The sequence below is a fragment of the Ranitomeya imitator genome, chromosome 5, assembly GCF_032444005.1.
Source record: "Ranitomeya imitator isolate aRanImi1 chromosome 5, aRanImi1.pri, whole genome shotgun sequence".
Classification (NCBI taxonomy): Eukaryota; Metazoa; Chordata; class Amphibia; order Anura; family Dendrobatidae; genus Ranitomeya; species Ranitomeya imitator.
The window spans coordinates 16,877,263-16,898,147 of NC_091286.1; the positions used below are offsets into that span (position 1 = coordinate 16,877,263).

Sequence of the window (20,885 nt, forward strand, 5' to 3'; positions counted from 1 at the left end):
TTCCGGTCTCAACATCGGGCGCGGTGTGCCTGCATCATCGCACCACGTCAGCGCCAAGCATCCCGCCTGAGCGGGGAGGAGCCAAGCGCCGGCATGATGCAACCCATCAGCGCACACCGCAAACCCCACGTGATCGCAGATCACATGGATTGCCAAGGAAACTCCGATGCTCACTCCAGTCAGCTGTAGTATCCATAGTAACCGCATAGCATTGCTAACACTGCATAGCCGCAGATCGCAAAGGCTGTCAGTAGAGCACCAATGTAATGCTCTTTTCGGCTATATCATATATAGTTATTATTCAAAGGCGCTCGCGCAATAGCAGCCCATGGTTCAACACAGAGTCTAATCCATCCATATGGGCACCTTAATGCATAAGATAATCGCATCTAACTAATACACATATCTACTATATAAAGCTGAATGTGTGTGTGTGTGTGTGTGTGTGTGTGTGTGTGTGTGTGTGTGTGTGTGTGTGTGTGTGTGTGTGTATGTCCGGGATTGGCATCTGCACCGTCGCAGCTACAGCCACAAAATTTTGCACAGTCACACGTCTGGACCCCGAGAGCGTCATAGGCTATGTTGTGAGGCGAAATTTTAACCCCGCGCTTTCCAATTCACCAAACTATTTTTCCCCTATCTACATAATGGGGAAAAGTGAAAGGAAAAGTGTTGGAGGCAAATTGACAGCTGCCAGATGTGAACAAGGGGGACTTAACGAATGAGAGCGATGGCGCCAAAGAGTATATACCGTACAGTTGCTAAGGTGGGGCACAAAATTTGCAACACATGCAAAAGTTGCCTCACACAAAACTTGCACATACTCAAAAGGCACCAGACATAAAACTCGCCACGCGCAAAACTCGCCATGCGCAAAACTTGCTGCACACAACTTGCTACACTAACCTGTCACATGCAACTCGACACACAAAAAGTTGCTACACGCATGTCGCCACACAAAACTCATCTCACAAAAGTCACTACATGCAAGTCGCCACACACAACTCAACACACACAACTTGACAGACGAAACTCGCCCTAAAACACACACAAGTCTGGTATTAGCCTTCAAAAATAAAAATCTGATTAATAAGCAGACAAACTACAAGAGCAACAAATGTACCATATAGGAAATACGGCAGCTGTCAGTCACATGACCTGTCTATTATGTGTACGTGTGAGCTAATATATACTGCCAGGGGGAGGGCTTCCTGTTGGCTGGGGATTTATCAGGCTGCCAATTTATCTTACAAATACTGAGGTAAAAATACTGAGCAAATAACGTGTTAACGAGGTCTAATACAGGAGATCATACAGGTATATACTATATACAGGGGAGATGACAGACAGATATATACTATATACAGGAGAGATGACACACAGATATATACCATATAGAGGAGGAGATGACATACAGGTACATACTATATACAGGAGGAGATGACATACAGGTATATACTATATACAGGAGGAGATAACACACAGGTATATACTATATACAGGAGCAGATTACCTACAGGTATATACTATATACAGGAGGAGATGACATACAGGTATATGCTATATATAGAAGATGACATACAGGTATATACTATATACAGGAGGAGATGACACACAGATATATACTATATACAGGGGAGATGACACACAGGTATATACTATATACAGGAGGAGATGACATACAGGTATATACTATATACAGGAGGAGATGACACACAGGTATATACTATATACAGGAGCAGATTACCTACAGGTATATACTATATACAGGAGGAGATGACATACAGGTATATGCTATATATAGAAGATGACATACAGGTATATACTATATACAGGAGGAGATGACACACAGATATATACTATATACAGGGGAGATGACACACAGGTATATACTATATACAGGAGGAGATGACATACAGGTATATACTACATATAGAAGGAGATGACATACAGGTATATACTATATATAGGAAGAGAGGACATACAGGTATATACTATATATAGGAGATGACATACAGGTATTTACTATATATAGGAGGAGATGACATACAGGTATATACTATGTACAGGGGAGATAACACACAGCAGGTATATACTATATACAGGGGAGATGACATACAGGTATATACTATATACAGGAGATGACATACAGGTGTATACTATATATAAGGGAGATGACAAACATGTATATACTGAGGTGAAAATGAGAGGTGTGAGGTGAAAATGAAAAGGCGTGAGGTGAAAATGAGAGGAGTGAGGGAAAATAGTGTAGTGATCGGAAAATGACAGATGTGAGGTCGAAATGACAAGTGTTAGGCGGGAATGAGGAGTGAGGGAGAAAATGAGAGGTGTGAGGGAGAAAATGAGAGATGTGAGGGGGAAAATTAAAGATGTGATTGGGAAAATGAGAGACGTGATGGGAAAATAAGAGAAGTGAGGTGCTATAACTAACCACAGATATTTACTATGCCCAGGCAACGCCGGGCTCTTCAGCTAGTACTGTCTATATTATCAATAATCTAAAGAGTCTCATCATCATGGAACAACCATAGAGCATCACAATTATTAATACATATATCATGATGGCAGTTCAAATGGGGCAGTCGGGGGGAATCTCAAACTGGACAAGCCAGTGTTAATACAAATAGCATAGGACTATATAAATCCAGAATTTGACCTTAGTAGAAGATCCTAATATTCCATGTACCGACTGTCGCATTCGCTGTCCATCTGGTGACACACAAAAACAAACACATATATATTAAAAACAATCTGTACACAATAAAAACAAAGACGATGATGATCCCAAGAAGGGGACAAGATAATCAGGGGATACAAATTTGTGGATTAAAGTCTATATTCAGACCCTTTGGTTGCAATGCATTTAATGTATATATCCATCTCATTTCTTTGGTTTTTAATATTTTTAACCTATCCCCTCCCCTTCTGAAAGTTGGAACACTGTCAATGAACAATCAAAGCGGTTTATTCACATGAGATCATGCGGTGCAAGGAGGGTATGTGAATACAAAAAATGATGACAGCTGTTTCGTGCTATGTGAGCACTTCAACAGATCCAATGGCGAGTGAAGAGAGAGAGGGCCTTATAACTAAGTAGTCTTCCGGTCCCTCCCATTATTCACTTCGTCATAATGAACTTATTAGTCACTATTCGGAGGAAAAAAAAAGGGGGGGGGGGGAAAGTGAAACAGTGAAAAGTTAAAATACAATAAAAACATTAACGGGTAACGAAGAATGTCATTTAGGAAGAAATATACCATAATATGATAACCAATACACAGGAATTTTTTACAAAAAAAGGAATTTTTTACAAAAAAAAAAAACATGAATTTTTTACAAAAAAACATGAATTTTTTACAAAAAAACATGAATTTTTTACAAAAAAACAGACATGTCAACTTTATCATTGAACCCTATTGGTCCAGAAGCATTAGCTCTTAATATCCACTTTGCTTCATTACGCAGAAGCATACGATCTAAATTACCGCCGTCCTGCGGTAGGGCAGTTTTCTCTATCCCCGCGAATCGAAGCAATTTTGCATCCCCTCCATGTTGTTCGTTCATATGTGTTATCAAGCGGGGGACCCCCTTACCTGTGCGCAATGAATTGAGATGTTCCCTGAATCGAACAAACATTGGGCGAATTGTTTTCCCGATATAGAAAAAACTACAAGGGCAATATAAGATATAAACCACGTGAGTTGTCCTACAAGAGATGAAATCACGTACTGTATGCATTATTGGGCCAATTTTTAAATTAGTTCCTGTTTGATGTTGATTGCAATAATTACAATGCCCACAACGGAAATTCCCTTTGGGTGCAGTATCTCGGAGCCAATTGTTATGAGATGAAGTTACCCGATTTCGGACTATTAAATCCCCTATATTTTTACTGCGGCGGCAGGAAAAAAGGGGACCCTTCTCTGTCATATCCTTCAACGCTGGATCTTGGCAAAGAATTTGCCAATTTTTTCGAATTGCTGTTCTAATTTGTGCGTCCATAGGACCATATTTAAAGCAGAAAACAAATTTTCTATCATTTTTAGATGTTTTTTCTGTTATGATCTCTGTTTCTGCTCGTTCCAACGCTGAGTTCAAGACAGATTGGGGATACCCCCTATTACTGAACCTTCCATATAATTCTTGGGATTGTCTTTGAAAACTCGCAACATTACTGTTTATTCTTTTTACGCGGAGGAACTGGCTGTAAGGTAATGCTTTCTTCACATACATTGGGTGGGCACTATTATAATGCAGCAGAGAATTACAAGAAGAAGGTTTACGATATACCTCTGTGTGCAAATTACCATCAATTACTTTTAGGGTCACATCCAAAAATGTTAATTCTGTGCCTCCAAACTGGTGAGTGAACTGCATGTTCATGGTGTTAGAAAGCGCCAAGTACTCCACAAACTGTGTGAATGAAGCCCGGTCGCCGTCCCACACCACGAACATGTCGTCCACAAATCTCACATAAAATTTTATGTACTTGAGATATGGATTTTTCTCAGAATATATATACCTCTCTTCAAATACAGACAGGAAGAGGTTAGCCAGGGTACAAGAGACTGGTGTACCCATGGCAGTGCCCTCCACCTGTCTGTACCAGGTATTATCGAATTGGAAAGTGTTATTTTTCAAGACAAAAGTCAAACCTTTTTTAATAAATGAGATGGTATTGGGGTCCGTAGGGGTACTATTCAAGATTTCTTGGATTGCCTCCAAACCCGCATCTTGTGGGATGCGGGTGTAAAGGCTTTCCACGTCTATCGATGCTAAAGAAAAACCCTCTTGCCAGTCAAAGCCTCGTAGAGTTTTTAAAAAATGCTTAGTGTCCCTTATATATGCCGGTGTATCGCACAACAAGGGTCGCAAAAGCCAATCCATATAAGCCGACAAGGGTTCCGTTATTGAACCCACCCCGGAACCCACTAGCGCTGGAAAAGACGCAGAAGTAAGATCAGAACCATCAACCTCGCCTATTAATCGTTTTTCAGATACAGTGTCCCTCCCTTTAGAAGAAGGACACGGCGTGGAGGAAAAAGAAGGGGTGAAAGGCAACGAACGGAAGAGGAAACAAGTATCGTGGAGACCGCAGTAGCAGAGAGTGACAGGAATTTAATCGTAAATTTAACGGACTTTCCTTTGAATGAGGCACACGTGTCAGCCCTGTCCAAGGGCTTAAATTATTGCCTCTCTGAGGAGTTTGACATAGTGGACTTCAAGATAGATTTGTATAAGGCTGTAAGAAAAGTTCATCTATATAAAACGTTTACACAGAGAGCAGGTATTATTAATAAAAATCAGAATGAGAGTGAGAAAAAAATATTTCCTGCAGAACAACCTTGTAAAATGGGCCCTTTGGGTTTTTCACTATCGATGGATCCCTCTGAAAATGTACAACGAGAAGCGGAGTTATTAGTTAGTATTACCAGTGATTTATCACCTAATACAAGTACACTTCCAACAAGGCCTTTTAGAAAAGGGGTTAAATCCACATATGTTCCTCAGGCTTCCCCGGGAAATCTAATTGATGCCTTCGAGGCCCAAGTGGTCAAAGACGTGGAAGCAATCTTGTATAACAAAATCGGTAAAAATTTAAAACCAGCAGAATTAGAAGCCATAAAAGATATACAAAAACGCCCGGATATTATAGTACGCAAAGCAGATAAAGGTGGTAACACTGTTCTCCTTCAAAAAGAACTGTATATTAAAGAAGCCCTGAAACAGCTTTCAGATAGAAGAACCTATGAAAAATTAAAAGGAGATCCCACCTTTAAAATTCAGAACTCACTGCGGTCTCTCCTGAGGGTCTTTGTGGAGAATGGTACCTTGTCAAAAACACAAGCGGAAAAACTTTTTCCGGAATTTCCTAGAAAACCGCATTGGTACCATTTACCTAAAATCCACAAATCTCTAGAGGAACCGCCAGGTCGTCCTATTGTTTCCGGGGTGGGTTCAATAACGGAACCCTTGTCGGCTTATATGGATTGGCTTTTGCGACCCTTGTTGTGCGATACATCGGCATATATAAGGGACACTAAGCATTTTTTAAAAACTCTACGAGGCTTTGACTGGCAAGAGGGTTTTTCTTTAGCATCGATAGACGTGGAAAGCCTTTACACCCGCATCCCACAAGATGCGGGTGTGGAGGCGATCCAAGAAATCTTGAATAGTACCCCTACGGACCCCAATACCATCTCATTTATTAAAAAAGGTTTGACTTTTGTCTTGAAAAATAACACTTTCCAATTCGATAATACCTGGTACAGACAGGTGGAGGGCACTGCCATGGGTACACCAGTCTCTTGTACCCTAGCTAACCTCTTCCTGTCTGTATTTGAAGAGAGGTATATATATTCTGAGAAAAATCCATATCTCAAGTACATAAAATTTTATGTGAGATTTGTGGACGACATGTTCGTGGTGTGGGACGGCGACCGGGCTTCATTCACACAGTTTGTGGAGTACCTGGCGCTTTCTAACACCATGAACATGCAGTTCACTCACCAGTTTGGAGGCACAGAATTAACATTTTTGGATGTGACCCTAAAAGTAATTGATGGTAATTTGCACACAGAGGTATATCGTAAACCTTCTTCTTGTAATTCTCTGCTGCATTATAATAGTGCCCACCCAATGTATGTGAAGAAAGCATTACCTTACAGCCAGTTCCTCCGCGTAAAAAGAATAAACAGTAATGTTGCGAGTTTTCAAAGACAATCCCAAGAATTATATGGAAGGTTCAGTAATAGGGGGTATCCCCAATCTGTCTTGAACTCAGCGTTGGAACGAGCAGAAACAGAGATCATAACAGAAAAAACATCTAAAAATGATAGAAAATTTGTTTTCTGCTTTAAATATGGTCCTATGGACGCACAAATTAGAACAGCAATTCGAAAAAATTGGCAAATTCTTTGCCAAGATCCAGCGTTGAAGGATATGACAGAGAAGGGTCCCCTTTTTTCCTGCCGCCGCAGTAAAAATATAGGGGATTTAATAGTCCGAAATCGGGTAACTTCATCTCATAACAATTGGCTCCGAGATACTGCACCCAAAGGGAATTTCCGTTGTGGGCATTGTAATTATTGCAATCAACATCAAACAGGAACTAATTTAAAAATTGGCCCAATAATGCATACAGTACGTGATTTCATCTCTTGTAGGACAACTCACGTGGTTTATATCTTATATTGCCCTTGTAGTTTTTTCTATATCGGGAAAACAATTCGCCCAATGTTTGTTCGATTCAGGGAACATCTCAATTCATTGCGCACAGGTAAGGGGGTCCCCCGCTTGATAAAACATATGAACGAACAACATGGAGGGGATGCAAAATTGCTTCGATTCACGGGGATAGAGAAAACTGCCCTACCGCAGGACGGCGGTAATTTAGATCGTATGCTTCTGCGTAATGAAGCAAAGTGGATATTAAGAGCTAATGCTTCTGGACCAATAGGGTTCAATGATAAAGTTGACATGTCTGTTTTTTTGTAAAAAATTCATGTTTTTTTGTAAAAAATTCCTGTTTTTTTGTAAAAAATTCCTGTTTTTTTTTTTTTTTTTGTAAAAAATTCCTTTTTTTGTAAAAAATTCCTGTGTATTGGTTATCATATTATGGTATATTTCTTCCTAAATGACATTCTTCGTTACCCGTTAATGTTTTTATTGTATTTTAAGTTTTCACTGTTTCACTTCCCCCCCCCCCTTTTTTTCCTCCGAATAGTGACTAATAAGTTCATTATGACGAAGTGAATAATGGGAGGGACCGGAAGACTACTTAGTTATAAGGCCCTCTCTCTCTTCACTCGCCATTGGATCTGTTGAAGTGCTCACATAGCACGAAACAGCTGTCATCATTTTTTGTATTCACATACCCTCCTTGCACCGCATGATCTCATGTGAATAAACCGCTTTGATTGTTCATATACCGGTGAGTGCGCTTTCAGTCTCTTCTTATGTATCATGTTGGATCTGTTTTTCTTAAGCAGCACCAAGGTATAATCTTTTTAGCGGTTTTTTTGTTTAGTTTGTTTTCTGACAAAAGGCTTTAATAGTGCATTTTTCTGCCCCTGGAGCAGTAAGGGTCTAGCGTATAGCGGCTGTGCGATTGCATTTTTTTCTCTTTATTCCGGAACACTGTCAATGACTCTAAATCTTAATTGGTTCACCGAGTGCTTGTTCTCTAAGAAGTGTTTAGGAACCGGCAACTCCGTCAGTCCCGTTCTGATCGTGCTTTTATGTTTACTGATGCGTATTCTCACCTCAGTGGTGGTCTCACCAATATACAGTTAGGTCCATATATATTTGGACAGAGACAACATTTTTCTAATTTTGGTTATAGACATTACCACAATGAATTTTAAACAAAACAATTCAGATGCAGTTGAAGTTCAGACTTTCAGCTTTCATTTGAGGGTCTCCACATTAAAATTGGATGAAGGGTTTAGGAGTTTCAGCTCCTTAACATGTGCCACCCTGTTTTTAAAGGGACCAAAAGTAATTGGACAATTGACTCCAAGGCTATTTCATGGACAGGTGTGGGCAATCCCTTCATTATGTCATTCTCAATTAAGCAGATAAAAGGCCTGGAGGTGATTTGAGGTGTGGTGCTTGCATTTGGAAGGTTTTGCTGTGAAGCAAACATGTGGTCAAAGGAGCTCTCCATGCAGGTGAAACAAGCCATCCTTAAGCTGCGAAAACAGAAAAAACCCATACGAGACATTGCTACAATATTAGGAGGGGCAAAATCTACAGTTTGGTACATTCTGAGAAGGAAAGAAAGCACTGGTGAACTCATCAATGCAAAAAGACCTGGGCGCCCACGGAAGACAACAGTGGTGGATGATTGCAGAATAATCTCCATGGTGAAGAGAAATCCCTTCACAACAGCCAACCAAGTGACCAACACTCTCCAGGAGGTCGGCGATCAATATCCAAATCTACCATAAGGAGAAGACTGCATGAAAGTAACTACAGAGGGTTCACTGCAGGGTGCAAGCAATTTGTAAGCATCAAGAATAAGAAGGCTAAAAACATCTAAAAAAGCCGCACAGTTCTGGAAGAACATTCTTTGGACAGATGAAACCAAGATCAACCTCTACCAGAAAGATGGAAAGAGAAAAGTATGGCGAAGGCGTGGTACAGCTCATGATCCAAAGCATACCACATCATCTGTAAAACACGGCGGAGGCAGTGTGATGGCGCGGGCATGCATGGCTGCCAGTGGCGCTGGGTCACTAGTGTTTATTGATGATGTGACACAGGACAGAAGCAGCCGAATGAATTCTGAGGTATTCAGAGCCGCCATACTGTGTGCTCAGATCCAGCCAAATGCAGCAAAACTGATTGGTCATCGTTTCATACTACAGATGGACAATGACCCAAAACATAAAACCAAAGCAACCCAGGAGTTTATTAAAGCAAAGAAGTGGAATATTCTGGAATGGCCAAGTCAGTCACCTGATCTCAACCCAATTGAGCAGCATTTCACTTGTTAAAGACTAAACTTCAGACAGAAAGGCCCACGAACAAACACCAACTGAAAACCACCGCAGTGAAGGCCTGGCAGAGCATCAAAAAGGAGGAAACACAGCGTCTGGTGATGTCCATGAGTTCAACACTTCAGGCAGTCATTGCCAAAAAAGGGTTTTCAATCCAAGTACTAAAAATGAACATTTTATTTAAAATTATTGAATCTGTCCAATTACTTTTGGTCCCTTTAAAAACAGGGTGGCACATGTTAAGGAGCTGAAACTCCTAAACCCTTCATCCAATTTTAATGTGGATACCCTCAAATGAAAGCTGAAAGTTTGAACTTCAACTGCATCTGTAAGGGGCAGCACGGTGGCGCAGTGGTTAGCACTGCAGCCTTGCAGCACTGGAGTCCTGGGTTCTAATCCCACCCAGGACAACATCTGCAAAGAGTTTGTATGTTCTCTCCGTGTTTGCGTGGGTTTCCTCCGGGCACTCCGGTTTCCTCCCACATTCCAAAGACATACTGATAGGGAATTTAGATTGTGAGCCCCATCGGGGACAGCGATGATAATGTGTGCAAACTGTAAAGCGCTGCGGAATATGTTAGCGCTATATAAAAATAAAGATTATTATTATTATTATTATTATCTGAATTGTTTTGTTTAAAATTCATTGTGGTAATGTCTATAACCAAAATTAGAAAAATGTTGTCTCTGTCCAAATATATATGGACCTAACTGTATATCAATCCGCATGGGCATGTAATCATATAGATGACATAGCTCGATGAGCATGTGTATCTTTCTTTAAGGTAGAATTTCTTTCCCGTCAAGGGGTGACAGAAGGAATCTCCTTTTAGCATGTTGTTACAGCATGCGCAACCAAGGCATGGGAAATTCCCAAGTCTTGGTGCGCTAAAAGTTTGCTGATATGACACTTTGGAGGTGCCAAAATCGGATTTCACTAATTTGTCACCCAAATTTTTCCCTCTCCTGTAAGACAACATGGGAGGAGTTCTAAAGCTAGGGACTTGTGGTAGGCCACGTTGTAGAAGAGTCCAATGCTTTTTTATGATATCGCCAATGCGGTTGCTCACTGAACTGTACGTGGACACAAACGGAATCCGTTCACATCTTGGTTTCACTGAGTTTTTGTTCCTTGCACTTTCTCGTGAGGTATTAAGAGCCTTCATTTTAAAGTTATCAACTTCTTTCCTTGGGTACCCCCTCTTAATGAATTTAGCGCACATGTCATTCAGCCGCCTATTCACTATATTCTCATCCGATACTATCCTCCGTACTCTCAGTAGTTGACTCCAAGGAAGGGAATCAATCATTCTCTTTGGATGGTTACTGTCATACAATAACAGACTATTTCTGTCTGTCTCTTTTATGAATATGTCAGTTTTCAATTTCATTCCATCTTTATATACCAGAGTATCTAGGAATTGTATTTGCATGGTTGAATGAACTAATGTAAACTGTAATTCAGGGTACACTTCTGTCAGGCTCCCATCCCATACGACATGGGATGGCGGTATTCGAGGACAGGTTTGTGTACCATTCCATCCTCTGGCGCCACGTCAGAGCCTGGTGGCGCTACATCGACGACATTTTTGTCGTATGGGATGGGAGCCTGACAGCTCTGGAGGATTTCCATAAGAGCCTGAATGAAGTGTACCCTGAATTACAGTTTACATTAGTTCATTCAACCATGCAAATACAATTCCTAGATACTCTGGTATATAAAGATGGAATGAAATTGAAAACTGACATATTCATAAAAGAGACAGACAGAAAGTCTGTTATTGTATGACAGTAACCATCCAAAGAGAATGATTGATTCCCTTCCTTGGAGTCAACTACTGAGAGTACGGAGGATAGTATCGGATGAGAATATAGTGAATAGGCGGCTGAATGACATGTGCGCTAAATTCATTAAGAGGGGGTACCCAAGGAAAGAAGTTGATAACTTTAAAATGAAGGCTCTTAATACCTCACGAGAAAGTGCAAGGAACAAAAACTCAGTGAAACCAAGATGTGAACGGATTCCGTTTGTGTCCACGTACAGTTCAGTGAGCAACCGCATTGGCGATATCATAAAAAAGCATTGGACTCTTCTACAACGTGGCCTACCACAAGTCCCTAGCTTTAGAACTCCTCCCATGTTGTCTTACAGGAGAGGGAAAAATTTGGGTGACAAATTAGTGAAATCCGATTTTGGCACCTCCAAAGTGTCATATCAGCAAACTTTTAGCGCACCAAGACTTGGGAATTTCCCATGCCTTGGTTGCGCATGCTGTAACAACATGCTAAAAGGAGATTCCTTCTGTCACCCCTTGACGGGAAAGAAATTCTACCTTAAAGAAAGATACACATGCTCATCGAGCTATGTCATCTATATGATTACATGCCCATGCGGATTGATATATATTGGTGAGACCACCACTGAGGTGAGAATACGCATCAGTAAACATAAAAGCACGATCAGAACGGGACTGACGGAGTTGCCGGTTCCTAAACACTTCTTAGAGAACAAGCACTCGGTGAACCAATTAAGATTTAGAGTCATTGACAGTGTTCCAACTTTCAGAAGGGGAGGGGATAGGTTAAAAATATTAAAAACCAAAGAAATGAGATGGATATATACATTAAATGCATTGCAACCAAAGGGTCTGAATATAGACTTTAATCCACAAATTTGTATCCCCTGATTATCTTGTCCCCTTCTTGGGATCATCATCGTCTTTGTTTTTATTGTGTACAGATTGTTTTTAATATATATGTGTTTGTTTTTGTGTGTCACCAGATGGACAGCGAATGCGACAGTCGGTACATGGAATATTAGGATCTTCTACTAAGGTTAAATTCTGGATTTATATAGTCCTATGCTATTTGTATTAACACTGGCTTGTCCAGTTTGAGATTCCCCCCGACTGCCCCATTTGAACTGCCATCATGATATATGTATTAATAATTGTGATGCTCTATGGTTGTTCCATGATGATGAGACTCTTTAGATTATTGATAATATAGACAGTACTAGCTGAAGAGCCCGGCGTTGCCTGGGCATAGTAAATATCTGTGGTTAGTTATAGCACCCACTTCTCTCATTTTCCCATCACTCCTCTCATTTTCCCAATCACATCTTTAATTTTCCCCCTCACATCTCTCATTTTCTCCCTCACACCTCTCATTTTCTCCCTCATTCCTCATTCCCGCCTAACACTTGTCATTTCGACCTCACATCTGTCATTTTCCGATCACTACACTATTTTCCCTCACTCCTCTCATTTTGCACTCACACCTTTTCATTTTCACCTCACACCTCTCATTTTCACCTCAGTATATACATGTTTGTCATCTCCCTTATATATAGTATACACCTGTATGTCATCTCCTGTATATAGTATATACCTGTATGTCATCTCCCCTGTATATAGTATATACCTGCTGTGTGTCATCTCCCCTGTATATAGTATATACCTGTATGTCATCTCCTCCTATATATAGTAAATACCTGTATGTCATCTCCTCCTATATACAGTATATACCTGTATGTCCTCTCTTCCTATATATAGTATATACCTGTATGTCATCTCCTTCTATATATAGTATATACCTGTATGTCATCTCCTCCTGTATATAGTATATACCTGTGTGTCATCTCCCCTGTATATAGTATATATCTGTGTGTCATCTCATCCTGTATATAGTATATACCTGTATGTCATCTTCTATATATAGCATATACCTGTATGTCATCTCCTCCTGTATATAGTATATACCTGTAGGTAATCTGCTCCTGTATATAGTATATACCTGTGTGTCATCTCCTCCTGTATATAGTATATACCTGTATGTCATCTCCTCCTGTATATAGTATGTACCTGTATGTCATCTCCTCCTCTATATAGTATATACCGGTGTGTCATCTCTCCTGTATATAGTATATATTTGTGTGTCATCTCCCCTGTATATAGTATATACCTGTGTGATCTCCTGTATTAGACCTCGTTAACACGTTATTTGCTCAGTATTTTTACCTCAGTATTTGTAAGATAAATTGGCAGGCTGATAAATCCCCAGCCAACAGGAAGCCCTCCCCCTGGCAGTATATATTAGCTCACACATACACATAATAGACAGGTCATGTGACTGACAGCTGCCGTATTTCCTATATGGTACATTTGTTGCTCTTGTAGTTTGTCTGCTTATTAATCAGATTTTTATTTTTGAAGGCTAATACCAGACTTGTGTGTGTTTTAGGGCGAGTTTCGTCTGTCAAGTTGTGTGTGTTGAGTTGTGTGTGGCAACATGCGTGTAGCAACTTTTTGTGTGTCGAGTTGCATGTGACAGGTTAGTGTAACAAGTTGTGTGCAGCAAGTTTTGCGCATGGCGAGTTTTGCACGTGGTGAGTTTTATGTCTGGTGCCTTTTGAGTATGTGCAAGTTTTGTGTGAGGCAACTTTTGCATGTGTTGCAAATTTTGTGCATGTGGCAATTTTTCCGCGTGTGCAAGTTTTGCGTGTGGCGAGTTTTCCATGAGGTGAGTTTTGCACTTGTGGCGAGTTTTGCGTGAGCCTAGTTTTTGCATGTGGCGAGTTTTGCGCGTGGTGAGTTTTGAGCGGCGACTTTTGTGTTTCGACTTTTATGTGGCGAGGTTGGTGTATTTGTGGTGAAATGTGTGCTGAGGGTGATATGTGTTCAAGCACGTGGTAGTGTGTGGTGTATTTTGTGTGTGTGTTCATATCCCCATGTGTGGTGAGTATCTCATGTCGGGGCCCCACCTTAGCACCTGTACGGTATATACTCCTTGGCGCCATCGCTCTCACTCTTTAAGTCCCCCTTGTTCACATCTGGCAGCTGTCAATTTGCCTCCAACACTTTTCCTTTCATTTTTTCCCATTATGTAGATAGGGGAAAAATAGTTTGGTGAATTGGAAAGTGCGGGGTTAAAATTTCACCTCACAACATAGCCTATGACGCTCTCGGGTTCCAGACGTGTGACTGTGCAAAATTTTGTGGCTGTAGCTGCGACGGTGCAGATGCCAATCCCGGACATACACACACACACACACACACACACACACACACACACACACACACACACACACACACACACACACACACACACATTCAGCTTTATATAGTAGATAGCCGAAAAGAGCATTACATTGGTGCTCTACTGACAGCCTTTGCGATCTGCGGCTATGCAGTGTTAGCAATGCTATGCGGTTACTATGGATACTACAGCTGACTGGAGTGAGCATCGGAGTTTCCTTGGCAATCCATGTGATCTGCGATCACGTGGGGTTTGCGGTGTGCGCTGATGGGTTGCATCATGCCGGCGCTTGGCTCCTCCCCGCTCAGGCGGGATGCTTGGCGCTGACGTGGTGCGATGATGCAGGCACACCGCGCCCGATGTTGAGACCGGAAGATCATGGGGAAGACCAGGGTGAACACTACCGATGATGCTGTAGGTATGCCTTTTGTATGATCTCGCTGCATTGGTGGCTTGGGCTGCACACCGATGTATTAGAAGCCCGGATTGGATGTTTAGGGTTTTCAGCGCCAACTACTGCAATTGGCTGGGATATCGCAGGAAGTCTGACATGAAGCCGAATCCATTGGTAAATGGTTGCTATGGAGATGAAAATGTATCATGGAAACATATGGGGCGGAAAGAGATAAATATTATGTTTTGTATCTATGAAATGATTATTATATCATCATATATAGCGGTGACCTATTTGTGTATGTTTTATATGCTCACATATATCTGATGTCTGTTTTGCACTTTGTATCTTTTTGCTTACTTTGTATATTTTAATGGTGGGCTGGCACTGAATGGTGATTGGTTCCCTGCGTGGAGTGCACACTATTTAAGACAGCCCTCAGCACTTTGTTATATGCTTGAAAAAGGCCGGATGTGCGGCCGAAACGTCGCTACCTCACCATGGCTGGAATAAAGACTTCTTGTTTTAAGCAATAACACCCGGTTGGAGCGCTGTTTCTTCTATTCTCTGGATATACGTTTCACCAGGAGGGTTCCCTGGATTTAAAACGTGCGCCCCTACAAGTGAGTGCTGTTGGTCACCTGTATGCTGCTTATGGGCAATATACTACGTGACTGGGCAATATACTACATGGCTCTGTGCTGGGCAATATACTACGTGGCTGGGCAATATACTACGTGGCTGGACAATATACTATGTGGCTGGGCAATATACTACGTGGCTGGACAATATACTATGTGGCTGGGCAATATACTACGTCACTGGGCAATATACTACGTGACTGGGCAATATACTAAGTGACTGGGCAATATACTACGTGACTGGGCAATATACTACGTGGCTGGGCAATATACTACGTCGCTGGGCAATATACTACGTGACTGGGCAATATACTACGTGGCTGGGCAATATACTACGTGGCTGGACAATATACTACGTGGCTGGGCAATATACTACGTGGTTGGGCAATATACTACGTGGACATGCATATTCTAGAATACCCGATGCGTTAGAATCGGGCCACCATCTAGTTTTTAATATATATTCTCTCATGTTGATTCCAAGGGGAAGAAGATAAAAAGAAAAAAGAGAACAGGAGAAACATACATTTGATTGTAAAAAATATCTGTCTAGGTTTTGTGGATCCGATTGTTCATTATATGGTGCTTCGAAACGCGTCGACTGAATGAAGTAGAACCGCAAATACTTTCTGTCTGGACTTGGATCTATCAGATGTGATACCAGCAGCGCAGATTGTCTGCTAATTCTCCTTCTCTGTAGTTGTGAACTGTGAGATGAGGCTTTAGCTTCGAAATTCCCCGGATTTCAATCAGATTGAATATTTATATGTAAGATAACAGGAGCTGATCTCCGCAGCAGCCGCTACATTCTGAGCACAGCAGAGATGTCCTGACTCCATTCAATCTTTACATCCAGCCACGGCCAGAGCTAAAAATCTGACATCAATATTATATGTCTGGACAACCCCTTTATTCTGTAGAGGAATTGTAGAAATCTCATTTCATCTACCTGATGATCCCGGGGGACATCTTCCTCCTTCTCTGGCCGATCCTGGGAATATAGAGGACTGGGACTTCTCTCCGGGGGATTTCTCGGACTGGATCCATCTATAGGAAATAACCGCAGTGACTGAATACATTGTCTATATGTGATGAGCAGATGATGGGGAATCTAGACGACTCAATATACCACACATAGACTGCGATACAGCCTGAAGGTCAGAAAATAGGGATTTTTGTGTACTCACCGTAAAATCCTTTTCTCCGAGCCATTCATTGGGGGACACAGACCGTGGGTGTATGCTGCTGCCAATAGGAGGCTGACACTAAGTGATACAAAAAAAGTTAGCTCCTCCCCTGCAGTATGCACCCTCCTGCTGGCTCTCAGCTAACCAGTTCGGTGCAAAAGCAGTAGGAGATCAATAACAATATATGAGCGTATAGCATGTCATATTATAAAAAACAAGCATAAGCTAATAACAGGGTGGGAGCTGTGTCCCCCAATGAATGGCTCGGAGAAAAGGATTTTACGGTGAGTACACAAAAATCCCTATTTCTCCTTCGCCTCATTGGGGGACACAGACCGTGGGACATCCCAAAGCAGTCCCTGGGTGGGGACAACAATAGATCAGGCCCTGTGTAACCGCTACTTACAAGTGCGCCACCGCGGCCTGCAGAGTCCGCCTGCCCAGACTCACATCTGTGGAAGTGTGGGAATTATAGTGCTTCAAGAATGCATGTGGACTGGACGAATCCGCAAGCTTGCAGGTGTGCCTTGCCGACGCCTGGTGCCTAGAACCCTTGATAGACAGGGAGATAGGCTGACATCTAGCACGGAAGGACTCCTGGATGGTCAAAAGAATTCACCATGTTATCATGGTCGATGAAACGGCTAAACCCTCCCTGAAAATGTCAGGAAGCCTTCCTCTACCGTCAGGAAGCCCAAATAAAACGTCCAACCTTCAGAAGGACGCCGTCCTCAAGACGTACCTACTCAGAGCACTCACTTCGTCCAGAATATGGGGGATCTTATTCCATTTTGTGGACTGGAGCCAAAAGAGATGAGGGAAGAACTATGCCCTCATAACAGTGGTAATACAGTACCACCTTGGTAACAAGGGATGGAGATGGCCTGAGGACAACCTTGCCTCGAACGTAATAAGGGAAAAAAGTCTGAAAGAGCAGCGAAGCTAGCTCCGAAGACTCGTCAGAGTGAGAATATCGCAGAGGAGAACGGGACGACTTTCCCTGATAGTAAAGTCTGCCCGGATGAAAAAGGAGCCTACTGTAAGGCTCCTAGGAATAATAAGGTCCCAATGATCTAACGGTATGCGATAGGGAAGAACTACATGTGAAAACTCCCTGTGAGAAAGTCCCTACTTGCAGTTGTGCTGCGATAAGGCGAGAAGATACTAGCTCCGCAAACAAAAAACGGAGGTGGTCAGTGCGGATCTCTGAGGATCACTGGGGCCCCTTTCTGCTTCCGAAAGGCTTTCGGAAGCAGTGGAAGGGGAGTTATGGAAACTGGTACCACGGCAGAACCAGAGCATGGAGAGCGATGGCTTTTGGATCTCGAGGCCGAACCACGAACTCGAGTACATTGGCCTTCAGTCTGGATGTCATCCCACCTACAACTGGAGAGCTCCAGTAAGGACAGATCTGATGGAAGACTTCGGGGTGAAGTTCCCACTGACTTGAGGCGGAACCCTGACGGCTGAATTTGTTTGCCGTTCAGAGTTCTACTTCTGGGATATATACTGCCGAGATCACCGAATAATAGACTTCGGCCCATCAGAGAAAGTGAGGTACCTCGGTCATGGCGCCTGACCGTGGGTACCTGCTAGATGACTGACGTAAGGCACCACCGTGGCATTATCCAATTGAATTCGAATAGGGTGACCCGCCAGAAGGCAGTGGACCTGATGTAAGACTACCGTTCGGATCTCCAGAACAATGATGGGGAGACGAAGACTGGCATTGGTAGTTACTAATAACCATTGAACCGGGAGAAAGGCCCTGGAAGAAGAAGCTCAGAGACTATTGTCTGAAAGTCTGTTTGACTTGCTGAAAACGAGCGGAGCGAAGGAAACCGCTTCCATTGTCGTCACCATTTTTCCTCAGAACTCTCTTAGCAAATTGAATGAAATGAGGGGGTGAGTAATCAAGTCCTCAGAACTCTCCTTGCGCGAGCTCCCTGTTGAAGAGCCATGACCTTGTCTCGAGGAAGAATTACCATCCTTCTAGAAGTGTGCAGGATCATCCTCAAAAAGGATATCTGCTGGGCTGGAAATGAGGAGAACTTGTCTAAGTGTAGCTGCCAGCCCAGGAGAGAAGGTATCGCAAGAGATATAGACGACTCAGCGTAGTCCTGGAAGGGCGGCTAGACAGACCAAACAAGGCAGGACGAGCACGCCTCTAGAGTGCAAGAGAAACATGACATCCGTCATGACCCGAGCGAACACTCTGGGTGCGGAAGCAAGGCCAAAGGACAAGGTTGTGACTTGAAAATGCTGTTGACGAATGGAAAAGCGAAGGAATTTTTGCAGAGGGCAAGCAACCCGAATGTCGATGGATGCCGGAAACTGCACCTTTTTCTGTTAACGTAATGGCTGAGCGGAGGAACTCCATCCAAAGAAGGAGGACCATGTCAAAGGTTGTTAGAAGTTTGAGGTCCAGGGTCGATCTTACTTTTCGTTCCCCTGTTTGAAACCAAGATCCCTTAGATCTAGACTGTGCTGGACAATCCTTATACAATCCTTTGTCAGTCTCCCGCTCAAAGGATTTGATTGGCCCGTTGTTGCTGGTGTGAATCAAGGTAGTTAAGGTCTTCAGCCAGGAGACCATTGCTCTAGCAATCCATGCGGCCGCTAGGGAGGATAGAGCGCTGGACCCGAAGCCGCAAGACGGAACGAACCAGATCTGCTATCTGACAGTCCGTGGTATTTGTAATCGATGACCCATCGGGTAGGGATACTGGTAGGTATACCACAGGAGATTCTACCCAGTTAATCTGCCCCATGGCAGAATGTGCGGCTGCATCCAGCAGGTCATAGTCTCTTGCCATCTCCTCTTTTCACGGTGCAGAGATAAAAATTAGGAACCCTCGATCCATCAACCTGTTAACAGGGAAGTGGAGAGGAATTGTCCGCCTTCTTGCATCTTCCGCTAAATAGTGGTGATGCAGAGGGGGGAGCTCGTACGCCAAAAAGGGTGCCTCTATATGTCCACAGAGTTCAGGTCTCCGGGTGGACAGGACAGGTTGTCTGGCGTTGGGCCTGGATGCAGAAGAGGAAACATGGAGACGACACTCCGTGTGCTCGTCTGTTGATGGTGTGGGGAGATCGGTGCCCTTTAAAGGACCCGTCGCCCTTAAAAAACAGGCCAGGCATGGCATCCCACATAGAGGCTTCTGTCCAGTGAATCGCTTATCCGAATTGAATGGCAAATGCTCTCGAGGGAGTTTAGTCTCTGAAGCTCTGGCAAGCTCAGGCAATATCCAATCCATATACAGAGCCTTGTTGTCATCAAATCATTGGTGAGGGAGCAGGAAACGAAAAAAACTTCCGTTTTCTAGATGCCTGTATGTTTCTAGACGCCTGCACGTTTCTAGAATACTTGCGGCCCCTGCTAGCCGACGGCTCCCATGTAGGATAGGGCCCATGTATATTGGTCCTGCGAGCACTCCAAACACAGAGGATACACAGAGGGATTCAATCTCTTGGTCAGAGAACCATGGATTGGTCAGTGAAGAAGTCCACTGAGGGGAACTAGAGGATAAAGCTGCGTGGGTCGGCGGCGGAGGGCTCCTCGGACTGATCAAGCGCATTTAAGACCAGGAAATATTGGTCATACGCCTTTAAGACCAGGAAATACTGGTCATACGCCTTTAAGACCAGAGAATACTGGTCATGCACCTTTAAGATCGGGGAATACTGGCCATGCGCCTTTAAGACCAGAGAATCCTGGTCATGCACCTTTAAGACCAGAGAATCCTGGTCATGCACCTTTAAGACCAGAGAATCCTGGTCATGCACCTTTAAGACCAGAGAATCCTGGTCATGCACCTTTAAGACCAGAGAATCCTGGTCATGCACCTTTAAGACCAGAGAATACTGGTCATGCGCCTTTAAGACCAGAGAATACTGGTCATGCGCCTTTAAGACCAGAGAATAATGGTCATGCACCTTTAAGAACAGAGAATACTGGTCATGCACCTTTAAGACCAGAGAATACTGGTCATGCACCCTTAAGACCAGAGAATACTGGTCATGCACCTTTAAGACCAGGGAATACTGGTCATGCGCCTTTAAGACTGGGAATACTGGCCATATGCCTTTAAGACCAGAGAAT

At 42.9% G+C, this 20,885-nt stretch overlaps 1 pseudogene; it reads right to left on the reverse strand.

Annotated features, from left to right (window-relative positions):
• LOC138637640 (zinc finger protein 850-like) overlaps positions 1–20,885 on the reverse strand; it is a 136,413-nt pseudogene that overhangs the window by 50,142 nt on the left and 65,386 nt on the right.